The following is an 18,221-nucleotide window of genomic DNA, read 5'->3' as shown; positions in this document are numbered from 1 at the left end:
TCACAGCGGTGTTTTTCAGATCAATGAACAGTCCCGTGGTTTCCCCCGGAGGACTTGCGGGTGCAGCTGTAATTGGAGCGTTTGTGTTGCTCTGAGTTACTGCTCCCCGGGCAGAAGCCAGCGCACACCAGAACATTCTTCCACATGTCCACAGGATTTCCAATGAACTCATCAAATACACTCGTAGGGGAAGCGTGTTGAGATCAAATTATCACACGCTCAGTTCTTAAGGAGGATTGAGACCCTCATTTTTATTTCCTGTCCCTGCTGGCAGCATCACATATATCCCTAAGTGTGTTAAATGAGATCGCAAGCACTAAGAATGAAAGATCTTTTTCAACAAGGCTTCGGATGCTACTCAATGCCTTGTTGTAATTACCGGGAGCATTTGTAAAAAAAATTGGCAGGAGGCGCAGGTGGCACACTGATTCAAATTAAAGGTGACGGCGACAAATGCGACATGCGTGGAAAGGCTAGGCAAAGACAGTTAAATACAGATAAGTGAGGAAGGCTAACTTTGCGTCAATGACAGGAGCAGAGTTGTCACTATCACGCTTCGCTACTGTTGGAAGCCATTCGAGTGCCCTGTTTAAGAGCCATTAAGTCATTAAATTTAAATCGAATTTGCTGTTTCTTTTCAGGGAAGAAAAAAAAACATTAGGGGCACTGTTGTTAAAAAGATGCTGTAATGCATTTTTACCAAGAACTGCGGGTACATAGGTGCCCTACGCCTGTCAGATGGAGTCGTGTTATATAAAGTGGAATTCACAGCAGTAGCAGGTGACCTGGTTTAAAATAGCAGCCGAGAAGAAAAAAAGTTTCCTGAAAGTAGGAAGTCTACTTCCTCATAGTGCTTACAGTACCTGTGAAGTGACCCGTTAGCACTGAAAAATGATGCGTCTTTGGAGTATTAAACAACCGAATCACTTAAAACTGTACAGTGTTGCTGGCTTTTACTGCGTCATTGACGTGGCTCTAATACTAAAATAGCTTTTTGTTGCAAAATACAAAAGTAGTCTTTATTTTTGTGTTTTGGCACAAACTGTTAGATGGGTAGGTTTAAGCTCTTTTGGAGCAGGTTAAATTGTCAAGGATACAAAAGTAGGTGTAGCGTTTAAGACTAAACTGGCTTCAGTATATTATATCATGGTTGGCACTGTGTGTGTGTGTGTGCATCCATCCAAGTGTTGTGGGCCAGACCTGGCTCCAATGATTTATTACACTGCTTGAAGGGATTTGTAATTTCATGAGGTCACATGAGTAGCATGTCAGTCAGGCATAGCAAAGTGTTCTCTTTGGCCCTGCTGGCAATTGGTAGGCATGCCAAAACAGAAAGAAAGAAAAAAATCCTGTTTCCAGCACATATTCAGGTACACCAGCAGGTACGCAGTCTTACACCCACACCCACACAGTTACAGAACCAAATACTGTAATCCAGCTTAGCACTGCTTTATCACCTGAGCAGGAGGCAGACGTTATGCAAATGCACGTAAGATATTCCAGAGGCACGTCAGCTTAAGCCTGCCTTTAAAATGTCTTTTGAGAGGTTAATTCTATGCAAATAGAGCATCACGAGTTGAAAAACGAGATGGGTATTTTTCTAATAACACTAAGAGGAAGCCACTTAGATGCAAAGTGGAGTCTTTCAGATTGACCTGGGGTAATCATTACGAGCCTAAAGGTAGTACAACGTTTTTTCTTTTGGCCAACATTAATCTGCAAAATTCAAATGAAAATTAAACATAGCTATGTTCATTTGCATGCTCTTTTCTTAATGTGCATATTCCTACCAGATGTGAATTTATATGTTTATTGATGATGCACTTGATGAATTTGAAGATACAGTCACCATAGATTTGTTTTTACGGCTTTCTTATGTGCACCTTCAGGTTTCTTTCATCATTTTGTTTGCAATATTAAAATAGTGGGTTACAAAAAAAGCTGTAAGCTGGAGACGATGTTTTACAGTTTTAAAGTGAACAAAGAAAATCTGATTATATCAAACATATTTATATACGTATATAAATATATATATTATTTTCTGCTTCTTCCGTATGTAACTGCTCGCATTGTTGAAAATAGTACATGAAAGTGATGCTAATATTAGAATTATCCACCGATTCCTTTTGCTAATAAAGAATAGACAGAGTCAGCCTGGCAGGCTATATGCACACACTCATGTGGTTTGTATTCTTATCTCAGTTACTATCTCATCTTCTAGGTGGGGGCAAAGGGGGCATTAATTTCACTGGTGTGTCGGTGAGGTAAAACCGCAGCATCGGGCAGCATGTTGGCACCTGCGTGATCCCACCAAAGAAGTCTCATTACTCGGTGAGTCGGATAAATGTTCTTTCAGTTCATGCAAGGGCATCTGTTTTTGGATTTTCTATATTAAACCTAACCTTTTTGTCAGCTCACTTTTCAATTAGTTTGTTGTCATTCATCTTAATGATAAAAGAAGCAGAAGAATCGCTCTCACAACTTTAAGCTGCTAATGGATAAAACTGCAGCAGAAGCTCTCCACACCACGTCATTGACTTTGTTTTTAATTGAGTTGTGGCATTTGAAAAGTATAAAAGGAGGAATATGATAAGGTTATTTTTTTGCTAATTTTTCTCATGTGCTCATTTTTTGTGTTATTCGTTACAGAACATACAGAGTACACTTGAACTTTTTATTTAAAATGATATAAAGTACATCTGAATCTTTAAAGAAAACTACAAAATGTTTGAAGAATTAGCCTAAACTCTTTTACTCCTGCATTTTAAGACACTAAAAGTTTTACTACAATGTATGGCTACACATATTTCTCACAATGAAAACAATTTGAAAACAGTTACTTTAAAATATTCTGTCGTTAAGTGATGACATGATGAATCCTACTTCCGGGTAGAGCAGGGCGATATGGCCAAAAATATTTATCACGATATATATTTGAAAATTTGCGATAACGATATAACCGACGATATAATTGATGCGAGACAAAATACAACTCCACAACATTACTAGCGCAAAAAGACAACCTTCCATTTATTTTCACGTAAACAAGAAGCTGGTTTTTATGTACATTAAAGCTTTATAAAAATGTAACAGTGCAAATGCAAATTCCTTGCTGAAAGTTTAACCCAAAGGCATTTCCAGTAGAAATGGGCTGACATATCCTGAGCATAACCATGTATAATATCCACTGAAGTTAAAAAGAGGTGCTTTGCAACATTAAACTGCAGTGTGCAGTATGCATTTTTCGGACCATAAGGTGCACGGGATTATAAGGCACATTAAGCGAAACAAAGCAGTCAGATAAATCAAACTTTATTAAACTCATTCTTCTTGCTTCCTCCACTTCTGTACCATTGATTCATTAATGTTGAATTCTCTGGCAGCTGCTCTATTCCCATGTTGCTGCAGTATATTAATGACTAACCTCGTATTGTGGATGGATTATCTCAGTTGTTCTCCTGACTGAAGTTTGGTCTGTTTACAGCATCCTGCCATGCGATTGCATTTGTCTCTAACCATGAGGAACCTTCACGTTAACTTTTATAAGTGGAAAAGTGTTAGTGTTCGTCCTCCAGCTTCACTGTTTATGTTATGCTAACATAGCTGTGTCGCTAGCGATCACGTAGCACATCATTATATACCAGCTAGCCCAACTTCAGTAACCCTACAAATGTCACTGCTGTTTAGTTTCCTGTCTTCATTTATGTTGGAAGTGATAGCAGAGCTGTACGTTTGATTTTTTTCAGAAATCTCTCAGTCAGAACATGCAATATCATGCTTAGGTAACTAGCGAGCTAACTTCCGCTAGCTTCCTGCTAACTTCTAACTCCGTTAAATGTAATAACTTTTGTTTTCCTGGATGCCTGGAAGTTAAACTTCATAGTTAAACCTGGTAAAGCAGCAATGCTGATCGTTTTATTAAAGATGAAAGAATTTAGACAGTTTTTAACTCTAAGTGATGCTGCAGTGTTGTTTGACCTGAAGCATACGGAGTTTAGGACCCAGATTACTCCCAGATTTAAGAGCATCTTAGTCCGACAAATATGACAATAACAACGGCCGCTTGCATGTTCTGCAAAAAATGTGCTTTGTTGTGTATCTGATGGACAAACACCAAACCAGTTCCACATCACGGAAGTTGCACCATTTTTACAAACCAATTCTGGTTCATCTGTTTCACTCAACAATTGGCCATGTGCGTATGAAAACAAAGGCACTGCGCACGCGCGTTTTACTCCCATTCTATCGCGATATTTCATTTTCCTATCGTTGCCTAACATTATACCGGTATTACCGTGAACGGTATAATATGGCCCAGCCCTACTTCCGGGCCTAAAGTAGTCTGCGTTTAATAGGGTTTTTGTGTTGTTAACATGTTTAATGTTATGTATTTTCTTCTATTTAATCTCAAAAAGCTCCTAAAACAGTCAGTGATCCCTGTTGACCTCCCTCGGCTTTTATTACCGCTAATCATTTATTTAAGCTCAGTTTTTAAAACCTTAGGATGTAACTACAGCCCAGCCCATGCAGCAGTATATGAATGACTAACCTCGTATTGTGGATGGATTATCTCAGTTGTTCTCCTGGCTGAAGTTTGGTCCTTTTACAGCATCCTGCCATGCGATTACATTTGTTCCTGACCACCGAGAACACTCACGTTAACTTTTATCGAGTGGAAAAAAAGTTAGCTTGTTTATATTATGCTAACATAGCTGTGTCGCTAGTGGTCACGTAGCACATCATTATATACCAGCTAGCCAAACTTCAGTAACCCTACAAACATCACTGCTGTTTAGTTTTCTGTCTTCATTTATGTTGGAAGTGATAACAGAGCTGTACGTTTTAATTTGTTTCCAAAACCTGCAGTCAGGACATGTTATATTGTATTTAGATAGAAGCTAGCGAGCTAACTTCCTGCTAACTTCTAACTCCATTAAATGTCATAAATTCCGTTTTCATGGATGCCTGGATGTTAAACTCAATTGTTACACCTGGTAGAGCAGAACGCTGATCATTTTATTACAGATGAAAGACTTTAGACAGTTTTTCAACTCTCAGTAATGCCATAGTGATCGTTTGATATATGGACCTGCAGCGGAGTTTAGGCCCGGACACGGCTAGTGACGTCAGACTTAACGACCGAATATGTGAAATGGGACAAGATTTAGTGATTTAAGGCTGATAACAAGTACGTGAAAAGTTGTGCATAATCAGCATAAAGTTGGTTTAATCAGCTTTGTACATACTGCAAAAATGCAAACGTAACACAGAAAGTCTGCTTAACATCTAAAATGAATATTAACTATGTCATAATTCAACACAGAAAAAAAACAATGACTCGGGCAATATAATGACCATAATATCTGATATAGATAAGAACTACTGAAGCCTAAGATGTAGTTGTGTGCCAGGCCTGGTTGTTGAGCTCTCAGTAGTCTAGAAGGAGTAAACAGAAAAAGAAACAAACAAAGACACAGATAAAGACGAGAGCACTCAGAGAGCTAACTATCCCCGACAGGGAACAGCAATACTAAAACTGATGTTATTTATGCTGATGTCATCATTCGTAATACTGAAACCCCCAATAGTGACGTCTGCACTGTTTTCATAGATCATTTGTGCTGATGTCAGCATTGTTAATGGAAATCTAGTGTAGTATATTAATCTTTTGGTTTCAATATGAAGTCATGTAATGTTGTAATGAAAACATATGTTTTAAGGAGCTCAAGGAAGTGCTTATGTCTCCCAGTCACTGTTATATTGCTTAAAGTTTGAAGACGATCCAGTGGAAACTAAAGCCTTTTCCTAATGCTAAATGGACCAGTCTTATATAGCGCTTTTCTACTTTTTCCAAGCACTCAAAGTGCTTTACTAACTTGCCTCATTCATGTTTTCACACTCATTCGCATAAGCACTTTTTTCTATTTACCATTTACACACATTCAAACTCAGATGGATGCATCAGAGAGTAACTTGGGGTTAGTATGTTGCCCAAGGATATTTGGCAGACGGGGATCAAGCCACCAAACGTCCGAGTAGCAGGTGACCTGCTTTACCACCTGAGCGACGGCCACCCCAAATTCATGTGATCCTAACCTTTGACCTATGACCTTGAAGCATTACTTCTAATATGGTCTATTTTATTAATTTTACAAATATGATTAGAGCAGAGCTGTCTGAAATCCTTTGCCTGTTCAAGCTGTAAAAAGCTTGCAGATTTCTCAATTACTATGTCATTATGTGAAACTTTATGTCATCATTGTGATGTCTTAGGGTTTTGTACTGAAAAAATAAACACTGTGTTGTACAGCCCTCTCCAAAGTCATATAAAAGATCAGTTAATATGGTTTCTTGCAATTGTTTTTCAAGGTCAGCTTTGACCTTGGGCATGAACAGAAAAGGTCAAGGTCAAATGCTTAGCCAGCCTAGTTGGTGTATTGTTGTGATGTTTCAATAAATGTCTTGTGTCCGTTCAGCCTCATCAACAGCAGAAAAGGCTTTTTTTTTTTTTATTTAAATCACAATGTAAGATGTTTACATTGTGTGTGAATCACCTTTCAATTCAATTCAGTTTTATTTATATAGCACCAAATAACAACAACAGTCGCCTCAAGGCGCTTTATATTGTAAGGTAGACCCTACAATAATACAGTTGCTTGCAAAAGTATTCGGCCCCCTTGAACTTTTCCACATTTTGTCACATTACAGCCACAAACATGAATCAATTTTATTGGAATTCCACGTGAAAGACCAACACAAAGTGGTGTACACGTGAGAAGTGGAACGAAAATCATACATGACAAATAAATAACTGCAAAGTGGGGTGCAAAACATACAGAGAAAACCCAACAATCATATGACCCCCTATGAGCAAGCACTTTGGCAACGGTGGGAAAGAAAAACTCCCTTTTAACAGGAAGAAACCTCCGACAGAACCAGAGAACGAAAAAAATACATGAGAAAATAAGAAAACAAAACAAAGAAATGACTAACTAAAACCTTAAATAAATGAGGTACTGTAGAGTATCATAGTACCTATGCAAGGATATCACAACAAGCTGTCAGCGATGAATACAAGATTACAGGCTTACAGCAACCTGACATAAAAAACAAGCTATTGCATATTTACACAGCATCATCATTTTCATCTCTTTAACTTAGTTGTATTGTCAGGAAGAGAAAAAACTACATACAGTGTTTTAGATGTTGGCGCTGCAACACAACAAAGCATAAAACAATTTTAACAGCTACCAGCTGTGCAGCATTGTAAGCAGCCAGAGTGTGGGCAAATTCCTAGTGTCATTTCCCACATTTAACCAGCATCTGATATACTAGAACCCGTTTTGAGGAGAGAAAATCCCTGACCCAAGCCTGCGCGGTGATGTAGCTGAAGAAATACATTCAGTGGGGTATAAATATTGCACAGTGAGTACATGGAGGGCTTTTTGGCCAATGAATTATTACAAAGTCCAGTGGCTTCGTGCCAGCCGCGGAGTATATCTCGCTCAGCTTCACCCTGCAATAAGCTGTGACTGGGGAATTGTGGTTATAGTCACACCACAAATAAAGACCAGTGATACCAGAAATCCATCACATTCATCCCACAGGTTGTGTGCTTACATTTGGCCAGACTCAGCAATATCCAGTTAGCTAAAAGGGTGTAAATAACAATGAAAGTGCACACAGCAGGTGGTAGACAAAAAAAAGAGGAAAAGTTAATGAAGTTCCACTTTTTTTTTTCCTGTATTATCATTTTTTTTCTTCTTTTTCTGTACACATGAGGCACAGCGGCGTTAGCTAGTCAACATTTACAGGAGGCAGGAATGAGAGACAAACTATTTCCCTTGGTGATCAGCTTCATGATGCTTAGATAGATGGTGATCCCCGAAGCGAATAAAGTGTGCCACCCTCACGTTCTCGCTCTCAGAAGAGCAAATCTGGATGGCGACGATGATGGTGGTGATGATGATGAGTCTATTTGCTCAACAGCAGTAGAACAGGGATGTGAAATTACTCCATGTTCGGATTTTTCCTGCTAAATCACTTTTCATTTGCACAAGATAATCACGTAACCCGGCGGAGCATGAAGTCGATAGTTAACACAGCTGATTGTACCAGCACAATGAGGTTAAACGAAGATCAAAATAAGTATTCGAAATGGAAAAAAGGGGGGAGGGGATGACTTTTGGATTGTCAAACCAAAGATATGTTGGGCAGGTTGGTGATTAGCAGCAATGCATAATCCCCAGTCTGCTGACATATTTCTTTTGGATACTGGCTGTCTGAAAAAGACAGATATGCAGTGCAGAATGGATCAAATCTGTTTCATGTCAGATAGCAGCTAGCGGTTTCTCAGGACAAATCTCTACTAAGCCACAAGCAGACTGGATTAGAGATTGAAGCAGTGACCACAGTGGATCAGGAGAATACTAAAAAGGTGCATTATTAAATGATTAGCGACAATTTCCGATAACCTCCAAATTACTTTCTTAAATACAGCACATTCATAAGTCCCGTTGCCTCACTTGTCGTGATTGAAATGCTCATTCTTAAATATCGCATTTGTATTGTGATTATGAGGAAGCGAACATGGGAGATTCGTCTTATTCTCTGTGGAGAAAAAAAGCAGAATTTTGCAAAAGCCCTGAGCCTGTGCGCATGTTTAATGCAATGCGCAGGTTTGTCTCGAGGTGTCATGGATGAGGTGTTTCATGGGACCTGCTGCTCATTTAGTCCTGTGACAGGTAATGTTCTGGTGCTTTTTGAGATGTGGCTTAAACACACGCATACTGTTTGCTTGCAAAAAAAAGGAAAAAAAGAGGAAAAACATGAAGAAATGGAGCTGCAGCATCACTGGTCATGCAAATGGATAATCTCAGCTTTTTCTTTCATTAGTTAACATAGTGCAAACGTGTGCGGCAAACAATCTGCATACTTAATCCCACTGCAACCTCCAAAGGAAATGAAAGAAGAGTCTAAACGTGCGTCAGGATACACATGTTAAGGGAATGCTATCTCAGGACTTTGGACTGTCTATGAAACTTCAAACCGAATCATTCTTACACAGACAGATATTTTTCAGCCAAAGTGTGTTTTTGTTGCCAGCCTTTATCCAGCATTATATAACCACAAGATGGTGCTATGCATCACCGTTTGCCTTCCAAGCCTTCCCCAAGTCCCTCCACGTGAGGAGGCGTGATTCACCTGCGTCATTAGAATGACTGCTTTCCATTTAATAACTCAGTAAAGTCTCATTTGCATGAAAAATGAAACGAAATACATTGTTTTTGAATCGCTCGATCAGGATTGACCATGATGCCAAACTAGTTATTTTAAATCTCAATCTTCAAATGACAAAAAGTTGCAGTCATTTTATTTAATCCAAGAAAAACTAAACATTAAACATTATCTACATTACATTTTCCATTTTCTCATTTCACAAAAAAAATCCCAAATCATCTAAATAAATCAAACTAAAACTAACATGAAGATGTGAAAACCACCAGAGCAAACTTGAGTTTTAAAGATTGTATTGAAAAAAGAAATATTGAATTAGTTGTCGGGCGACTTGCTTTCAGGGAAGCTTTATGTATGTGCGTAGCACGTGACAGGTTAAATGCATGTTTACATGCTTATGCAGTATAGAAGGAGATTAGATGGGGTGATAGTACAATTGAAATTACAGTAAAATCCAGTAGGTGGCAGTCTGTCAATACAGATTTTTTTTAACACACCCACAGTAGGTGTGCCTCTCATCATCAGGAGAGGTTCCTTACTTGCTATGTCTCTGCACAGTATGACGGGTGAATGCAAAGTGACAGCGCAAATGAACTTTTATCGATGGTGTAATGAAACACGCAAGCTATTTGGATGTGGTGTGTGTGTGTGTGTGTTTAAATACATATATATATATATATATATCATGGATTAATGGCTGCATGAGAAAGTCAGCACTCACACACACACCTCTGCAGTGTTTTTTCCTCTTTCATTTTCGCCCCTTATATCTCTTGCGCTCCATCTCTCACACTTGCACAAAGCTGAATGGCGTCACCACCCACCACTCACACTCACTCATGCGCGCAGACACACACACACACACACACACACACACACACACACACACACACACACACACCTCCTCGCCATCTGTCTGTGCAGCGGCCCGTGTCTCTTGCACTGGGAGCAGTTGAGAGCAAGACAGAGAAAGTGTCTCTTGGCTCTTTAGTTCTGAATCCCACTTCCGCTCTTCTTTCTCCTGCTGTGCTGTTGTCTATCAAACGGTCTCACAGCATCACGCTGTGTGCTGATGAGCTCTCCGTGCCTTTGTAACACCTGTGTGCTTTTACTGTAACGAGAGCTCGTCTCAGCTTCAACCTGAGCCCCGTTTCCGCGCGAATGTTAAAGCTCAACAAAAGGAAAAACAAACAAGCCTGATTAGCTTGTTTATAATAAGTTTCATATTAATAGCACAGATGGCAGGATTACGCCCTCCAAGAAATATTTTTGGTAAAAGAAACCGTGGGACCGGCATGTTCCCCGTGACAGAGTGCAAGAGGAATGCGCACATTTTGGACATCGTTTGCTGCTATTACCTCTGCCAGAGTTGTAAGGAAGCAGAGTGAATTTCTCTGTGTGCTCCTTGATTTTATCGAGCAGCGTGAGTTTACGGTAAAAAAATAAATAAATAAAGCACACAAAGCCAGGAATGACAGCATCTTTACATAACAGAATGATTAAAATCCACAGGAATGCACATGATAGGTGTCATAAAGACTGTGTTTTCCCCTCTGTCTAAGAGTCCCTTCTCTTCATAGTAAATTTTCATAACCCTGCAACTTACCAGAAAGCTTTGTAGGCAGCTTAAGTAATTTGAACAAAAATGCATCACCTCTCTCCCCTCAGTCGCCTCCCTTTAGACAGCAAGCAAAAGTGCCTTCATAACGCTGCTATATTCAGCTGCGGTGATAAGAAATGGCAGCTATCAGCAAGCGGTCTGGAAGCTGCATATAACTGTTACTGTGTGTGTATATATATATTAAAAAAATTGATTTATGTGGCCTATCACTTAGGAGGTGCAAAATGTGGATGAGTATGGGCTAATATAATAATAGAGGATGAATGAGAGGGATAAAGAAAGGGCCAGGTGACGCCTCAAGAAGGAGAGCGAGATCAAAGGCAAAAGACGTTTAATAACAGCAAGAAATTCAATTTTCTAATCATCTTCTGTGGAGTTCACGTAATTAATTTCAGTTAGAAAAGAGAGAAAATCATTATATTAAGATAAAGGACTATATATATATATATATATATATATATATATATATACATATATATATATATACATATATATATATATATATATACATATATATACATATACATATATATATATATATATATATACATATATATACATATGTCAGAAAGTTTGTATCAACTTCTGAGCACGATCACTTTGAAATTTTTTAAATATGCATCACCTTTCATCCAAGAATTCAATTCAATTCAATTCAATTTTATTTATATAGCGCCAAATCACAACAAAAGTCGCCTCAAGGCGCTTCATAGATACAGAGAAAAACCCAACATTCATATGACCCCCTATGAGCAAGCACTTTGGCGACAGTGGGAAGGAAAAACTCCCTTTTAACAGGAAGAAACCTCCGGCAGAACCAGTTTCAGGGAGGGGTGGGGCCATCTGCTGTGACCGGTTGGCGTGAGAGAAGGAAGACAGGATAAAAGACATGCTGTGGAAGAGAGACAGAAATTAATAACAGATATGATTCAATGCAGAGAGGTCTATTAATACATAGTGAGTGAGAAAGGTGACTGGAAAGGAAAAACACAATGCATCATGGGAATCCCCGGCAGACTATGTCTATTGCAGCATAACTAAGGGAGGATTCAGGGTCACCTGGTCCAGCCCTAACTATATGCTTTAGCAAAAAGGAAAGTTTTAAGCCTAATCTTAAAAGTAGAGATAGTGTCTGTCTCCCGAATCCAAACTGGAAGCTGGTTCCACAGAAGAGGGGCCTGAAAACTGAAGGCTCTGCCTCCCATTCTACTTTTAAATACTCTAGGAACAACAAGTAGGCCTGCAGAGCGAGAGCGAAGTGCTCTGATAGGGTGATATGGTACTACAAGGTCATTAAGATAAGATGGGGCCTGATTATTTAAGACCTTGTATGTGAGGAGCAGGATTTTGAATTCAATTCTGGATTTAACAGGATGAGGCTTCTCCAGTTCTAAAACCAAAAGGTGGAGAGTCCCAGGTGTTTAAACCCTACTGGGAGTTGGCTCCTTTGGAGGTGTTCGCTGACCCACTATTAATCATCGCATCGTCGCAGGAGCCAAGTTGTGAAAAAAGGCTTCCTCCCACCGTCCAAAGACATGCAGCTTGTGGGGCTAGGTTAATTGGATAATCCAAATTGCCACTAGGTGTGAATGTGCGAGTGAATGTGAGTGTGAATGGTTGTCTGTCCCTGTGTGTTGGCCCTGCGACAGACTGGCGACCTGTCCAGGGTGTACCCCGCCTCTCGCCCTATGACAGCGGGGATAGGCTCCAGCGACCCCCGCGACCCTGAAAAGGATAAGCGGAAGCGAAAGGATGGATGGATGGATTATATATATCTAATACTACACAGTCTACCATCGTTTATGAGTGTTTGATTTTCCCTATAAATCCAACAAGTGTCAAATGATCTCTAATGAAAACACCCACTAAGTGCAGTCCAAAATGATTTCATACCTACGCAGCAGCAAAGATAATCCCACATTTTCCAAAACAAAAAGCTAAAACCTCTTTAAGGACTTTGTTTGCAATCTTGTATAGATATAAATCCAAGCTACTTTTCTCTGTTGAATATCAGTCTCTGATGCTCATTAAATGTTGTATGGAGAAAATAGGCTTGGCGCTAGCAAGCAGCCTCATGTTTACCCGTTGGCGCAGAGCTGGTGCGATGTCCAGACTTGTAAATCAGGCCCATTGAGGTAGCATAATGCCGATGATTATGACAGCCAGTCGCATGGGAGTGATAGAGGGACGTTGAGTTATGGACTTGGGGAGGATGCCCAGAACTGAAGAGTCTCGCAAATGCAGAAGCACTTTCACCAAAACACAAGTCCCCAGATGGGGACTAATGCTGCAGTTGGCGGCTGCACCACCCAAATGACTGCATATTAGCTGCTCAAAACCCGGCACACAGGATGGTGAAGGTTTTCCTTTTTCCCCCCCTAAATTTCATAGTTGTGCCATTTTACTAAAAAATCTGAAAGAAAAAAAAATCACTTACTGAATACAAGAGCAACACACAGCCAGAGTATTTTGAAAGTGTTTTGTGTTGCACTGGCATGCGATGCATCACTTAACTAGATGACTTCAGCCAGGCGGATTCATTTCCATTCACTGTATTACTAAAGAATCTACTCTTTGCGTTCTGCTTTGTTCATTCTGCTCCTCTCCGCAGACCAACGATCATTCATCCCCATTGATCGTCAGCCATGATAATATAATCAGGCGTAAAGCACTGACAAGGCTGGCCGGTCCGATAGATCAGAGCTGCTGACAGCAGAGCTATGCACAGGTCATAAACCCTCACCTTCCTTGTTTGACCCCACATCAATTTGGCTCTTTCCAATATGAATGCAAATAACAATGCGTTTTTGGTGACATGTTTATGGTTATCTCTGTATCCCCCCTCTCGCTCCACCCGCTGCACCTAAATGTGCTGATGTTACTGAGCTAATGGGATTGAAAGAAGGTAACCTATTGCTCTGGAGTGGCCGGCACTCCACTCCCAAATACCTACTTTGAGCACCACCATTGCCCATGCCCATTTTTTGCGTTTGTTTGGGGTTTTTTTGCACAAACACTTACATATACAGTATATGCATACCTACATGTCCTCCGCCTCACTCACTTGTGTATGCATTGAGCTGATAAGTACTGCGGCTCATTTTCCCCATGGCAAAGCACAGTAAAAAACTGGGGAGTAATAATTGCTTTGGGGGGGTGGGTGGTGCGGCAATACGAGGATGGCTAAATATGCTTGATTGCCTCCTAAGCTTCAGTGCTGTGTAATGAAATATGGCTGCTGCAGACGGGGGCTCCTGTGCGATAGCTTTCTTGTCACTTTCTCACTTGCCTTTTTCTTTTTTTTCTTTCCCCTGCAGCCTTTCACTCTTCGGCGCCGGCATTTTCATCTTTGCTTGCCCATTGCCGTCGTCATAGAACGGAGTGCGTCCGAGCATTTGTTGCCATTGAACGCTATCTTAGCTATAATGTAATAATTACGGAGGCCAAATCCGGCCTAATTGAGTATTCCTCCCCGGCATCAAAATGCCAGGCGCCTTAATATTCCTCTGTTCTACAATTTAATTTGTGGATTCATTAGCATGACCGGTGTGTATAGAGAGAAAGCTGATAAGAAGGAACCCGGCAAAACACACCGGTGATGAGGTCAGTTTGTAGAGGCCAGCCATATCCTCACCTGGGTAATTACGTTAATTTACATGTAAGAACCGTAAAACCGAAAACCTTTTTTTTTAATGCAACTAAATGTCAGGTTAGCTTGTTTCCTTTAGCTTCTGCAAATAAAGAAGAGGTTTTCACACGGAAAATTGCCTCTGAGTCAGCGTGATAAGTGTCGGGCAGAGACACTACTTTGCTCGTGACATTCACAATTATCTTTGCTAATCATCCCATTTGACCGCTATAAAGTTCTACAATAATGTTTCAAAAGATAATGAGTCAAATTAAAACTCATCCAAAAAAAAGAGAAAGAAATGTCCCAGAACCAGCTCATTTTTATTGTAACCACCCAAAGCACATTTCTCCATGTTAGTTAAATAAGTAGCAAATCATTTACAAGAATATTAGTCCACAGGCTTGTATGGGCACAGCAGCATCTGCTAATGCATTTAGCAGGAAAATAGCCTGAGAAAATCTTCCGCGCACATTAAATAGACTTAAAAAGACTTTTTTTTTCTTTTTTCTTTCTTTTTTGCTTTCAGAATAACTAACAAGCCTAATTTGTTGTGCTACTTAAAGGAAAATGTAATCACACTTGTTTTCATAATTCACAAAGTCAATCGATAACTGCGGTTAAATCATTCTCTACCGCACGCGCAATTTTCTCTTCCTTCAACTGAAATTTGGTTCAAAAGCACTTTTCTGTTTCTTAACTATACATTTTGTACATAATGGCGCCGAATACATGAACTAATTAAATGAGCAACATAACAATGTTGTATACAAAAATTCATGGTTGATTCATTTTTAGTAAGAGCTAATTGCGTTGTGTAGAGAAATGCTTTTCTTATACTTTTTCTATTTCTGTTTTTCTCGTGCATGTAGTTCTCTTTCCTGAGACGTCAACCACAGGATGAGGCCTGCGGCAGGTAAGAAACTGAGCAGAGTATCTTGATGCAAGAGGATTTTAACTGTTCTTTAAATATACATTTGTTTAAATTTCACACAGTACGTTAAGTCGGGGTTACTTTGTTCTACTTTCAAATTTGTGTATGTGAGCTGATAATGTTTCCAAATAACCATCTTTGTTTAAAAAAAAGAGTAAATTGCATGTTTTGAGTACAGAGACAGGCCCAAGAATATGTCAAGTGACATCAAATCAAGCGCTAAGCTGAATCTCGACTCAGCTCCATCTCCTGACCTGGATCGGGGCGGAGGAAACAGACTATATCTGGCAACCTAAACCTTTTTAAAGTGACTGAGAGTGTGAGGGAGACTGACTGGCACTGATGGGACCAGACCGGGACTGCGCGATGCCGTGCTGCACTGCACCCGGGCCTCAGAGCCTGATTGATAGAGTGTGATGAGACTGTCACTGAGCAAGGAGAGAAGCCGAGAGATAGGCTAGATGGAGGGAGGGAAGTGGGCTGACCAGGGGAGAGAGATAGAGAGAAATAAATCTGAGAACATGTGAAGGATGAAGTGGGGAAATGAAGTGGCTGGATGGAAGGTGGACATATGAAGGATGGGGAGGCGGAGCGCTGGGGGCGTGGGGTGGGGGGGGTTGATGTTGGAGAGGTGAGTCAGATACTGAGAAGCTTACAGCTTTGCTTCTGAGCGAGATATACTTGGCATAAACAGATTTAGTTGATATGAATATCTGCAAAAACAGGATAAAACTTTTAAAAAAGGCAAGAAGTTATTTTTATGCAAGCAAAAATATCACATGACAAATTGTGGCTGATATTTATTAGGGCTGGATTTACTCCATTTACTAAACAAAAACTTTTTTTTACATAATGGAAAAAAATCTTTTGTAACTTGCAACACAATATGTTAGCACTTGCCGTTATTTTTATTTCTTAAAGAAAAGCAAAGGTAAACAAAAGATTGGTCTGCACATATAGTATATTCTGATGGGCTTGGGGAATATTCTCAGACGTTCCAAGCAGCTAGCATTAGGCCAAGAGCTGGAGGTTGTGTGCTCCACAATGCCCCCTACTGGGCAAATCCAGCAAGTCATTATAGTAAAGTTAAACTAAACTAAAAACTAAATGTGAAAAGTTGATGAACATGTTAATTTAAGCTTTCAAAACGTTATGTGTTCATAATCTAGTACCTTTACTGATTTTCCTAAACTTTGCCTCTGACACGTGCACTCCAAACAATAATAAAAGATTGTAATTAAAATATTAATTTAAAAGAATAACACTAAAGTCAGTAAAAACTAAATTGAAATATGAAAATCCTCTGAAAATTACCTGAACCTAAATTGAATGTAAAACAAAAAGTCAAAATTAAATTGAAGTAAAAGCTGATTTGAAAATTCAGAATGATAATAACTCTGCAGTGGGAGTTAATTGCACCACTAAGTTGAAAGACCAGCCTGGAAATAAATGAATGAATTACTGAGGATGGGTGCTAATAAATGCTCTTCAATAATCAGTGTGACCAACTTGAAACACGCCACAAAGTTGGGGATGAAATGGCGAAAATGTAGCTAATATATCTACTACTTCGGGATAACTTGTTAACTAAGAAAGTCGTCAGAGGAAGACTGAAGTCTTACATACTTTCGCTTGCTTCTACAATATTACATCAACCATCCAGTGACAGGTTTCCACATCACTGCGTTTGCAACTTTCAAACCTGAGTGCTGGTGGCAGCACGGTGAGCAGCACTGTTGCCTTACAGCAAGAAGATTCCGCCATCAGGCCATGTTCTTTTTGCATGTTCTTCCCATGTTTGCGTGGGTTCTCTCCCAGATTTTACACATTTTTAGCACATTGTAGTATATCAGGTTTGATCATGAGAGTTCTCGTCTGTGCAACTTTAATTTCCAAAACTATATTTCTTGCACTGTATGTTGGCCATGTGAATATCCTAAATAGTTTATTGCCTTGTTTATCGGTTCATCAGCACCTGCTTTGGTCACAATATTAGATCTTGAGGACACATGGCATCTTGGCAATGAATGGACTACAGGCTGAGTTAAAGCCCTGTTCTGGGAATTCCACAGTTAGTGATTTTAGACTCAATAAAAGCACCATGTTTTAGTTTTATCCTTGCCTGAGGAAAGAAGGCTGACTCACCAGAACGCCAAAGTTATTATTAGTGCCTCACATGTGTGGAGAAAAGCTATGTGTATGTGCATGTCAGTGTGTGGAAGACAGAGAGAGAGAGACAGAGAGAGGCAGGCTGAGCCCTAGCAGTAGTGGTAAGTGCATGCAGGAGCAACATGAGGAGCTCTTATCTGCCGCCTGCCAAGCCCTGACCAGGGCCCTGACTCCTGCGCTCCCTCCCTCTCTCTGTCCGTCTCCAGCAGGGCTTCCCACTAGTCTTCTATTGGCAAGGCGGCCAGGTGAAATGAGCAATTCCCATTCAGGTACAGGAATGCTGCACAGACTCACCCTGTGAAATGGCTGCTCACTTTGGCAGATCAATGCACTCTCTTTCCCTTGTGCACTGCCACTGAGTGATAGCCAAGAAGAAAAAAGGAGGGGGAAAAATGAGTATGGGTAGAGAGACGGCAGAGGTGGTTTTGCATATGAGGTTGCACATGCACGAAAGTGTGTAGGGGGGGAGGCAGGGTGTTAGCAGGGCATTTAATGATATTTGCCATGGCTGCTCTGAGCGAGTGCTATTGGAGGAAAATGGGAAATGCTTTGCATATACTCAAAAAGACATGCAATATTGCTGTTCCTCTTTAAAAGAAAAAGTGCCGGTCCCCGTCCCACCGGATATGAGA

The 18,221-nt window shown here is 40.1% G+C and overlaps 1 protein-coding gene across 18 annotated transcripts in view; it reads left to right on the top strand.

The window, feature by feature from the left end:
• LOC309701940 (receptor-type tyrosine-protein phosphatase delta-like) overlaps positions 1-18,221 on the top strand; it is a 409,167-nt gene that overhangs the window by 163,891 nt on the left and 227,055 nt on the right. For all 18 annotated transcript variants that reach the window (XM_082526274.1, XM_082526271.1, XM_082526265.1 and 15 more), the window contains exons 6-7: positions 2,222-2,331; positions 15,359-15,402. The gene's annotated coding sequence lies outside the window, so the exon portion shown is untranslated. The remainder of the gene's footprint in view (positions 1-2,221; positions 2,332-15,358; positions 15,403-18,221) is intronic.

Source organism: Aulonocara stuartgranti, assembly GCF_965226115.1.
Source record: "Aulonocara stuartgranti genome assembly, chromosome: 3".
Lineage (NCBI taxonomy): Eukaryota > Metazoa > Chordata > Actinopteri > Cichliformes > Cichlidae > Aulonocara > Aulonocara stuartgranti.
Note: the sequence above shows the minus strand (reverse complement) of the source record. Positions and strands in the feature narration are given on the sequence as shown.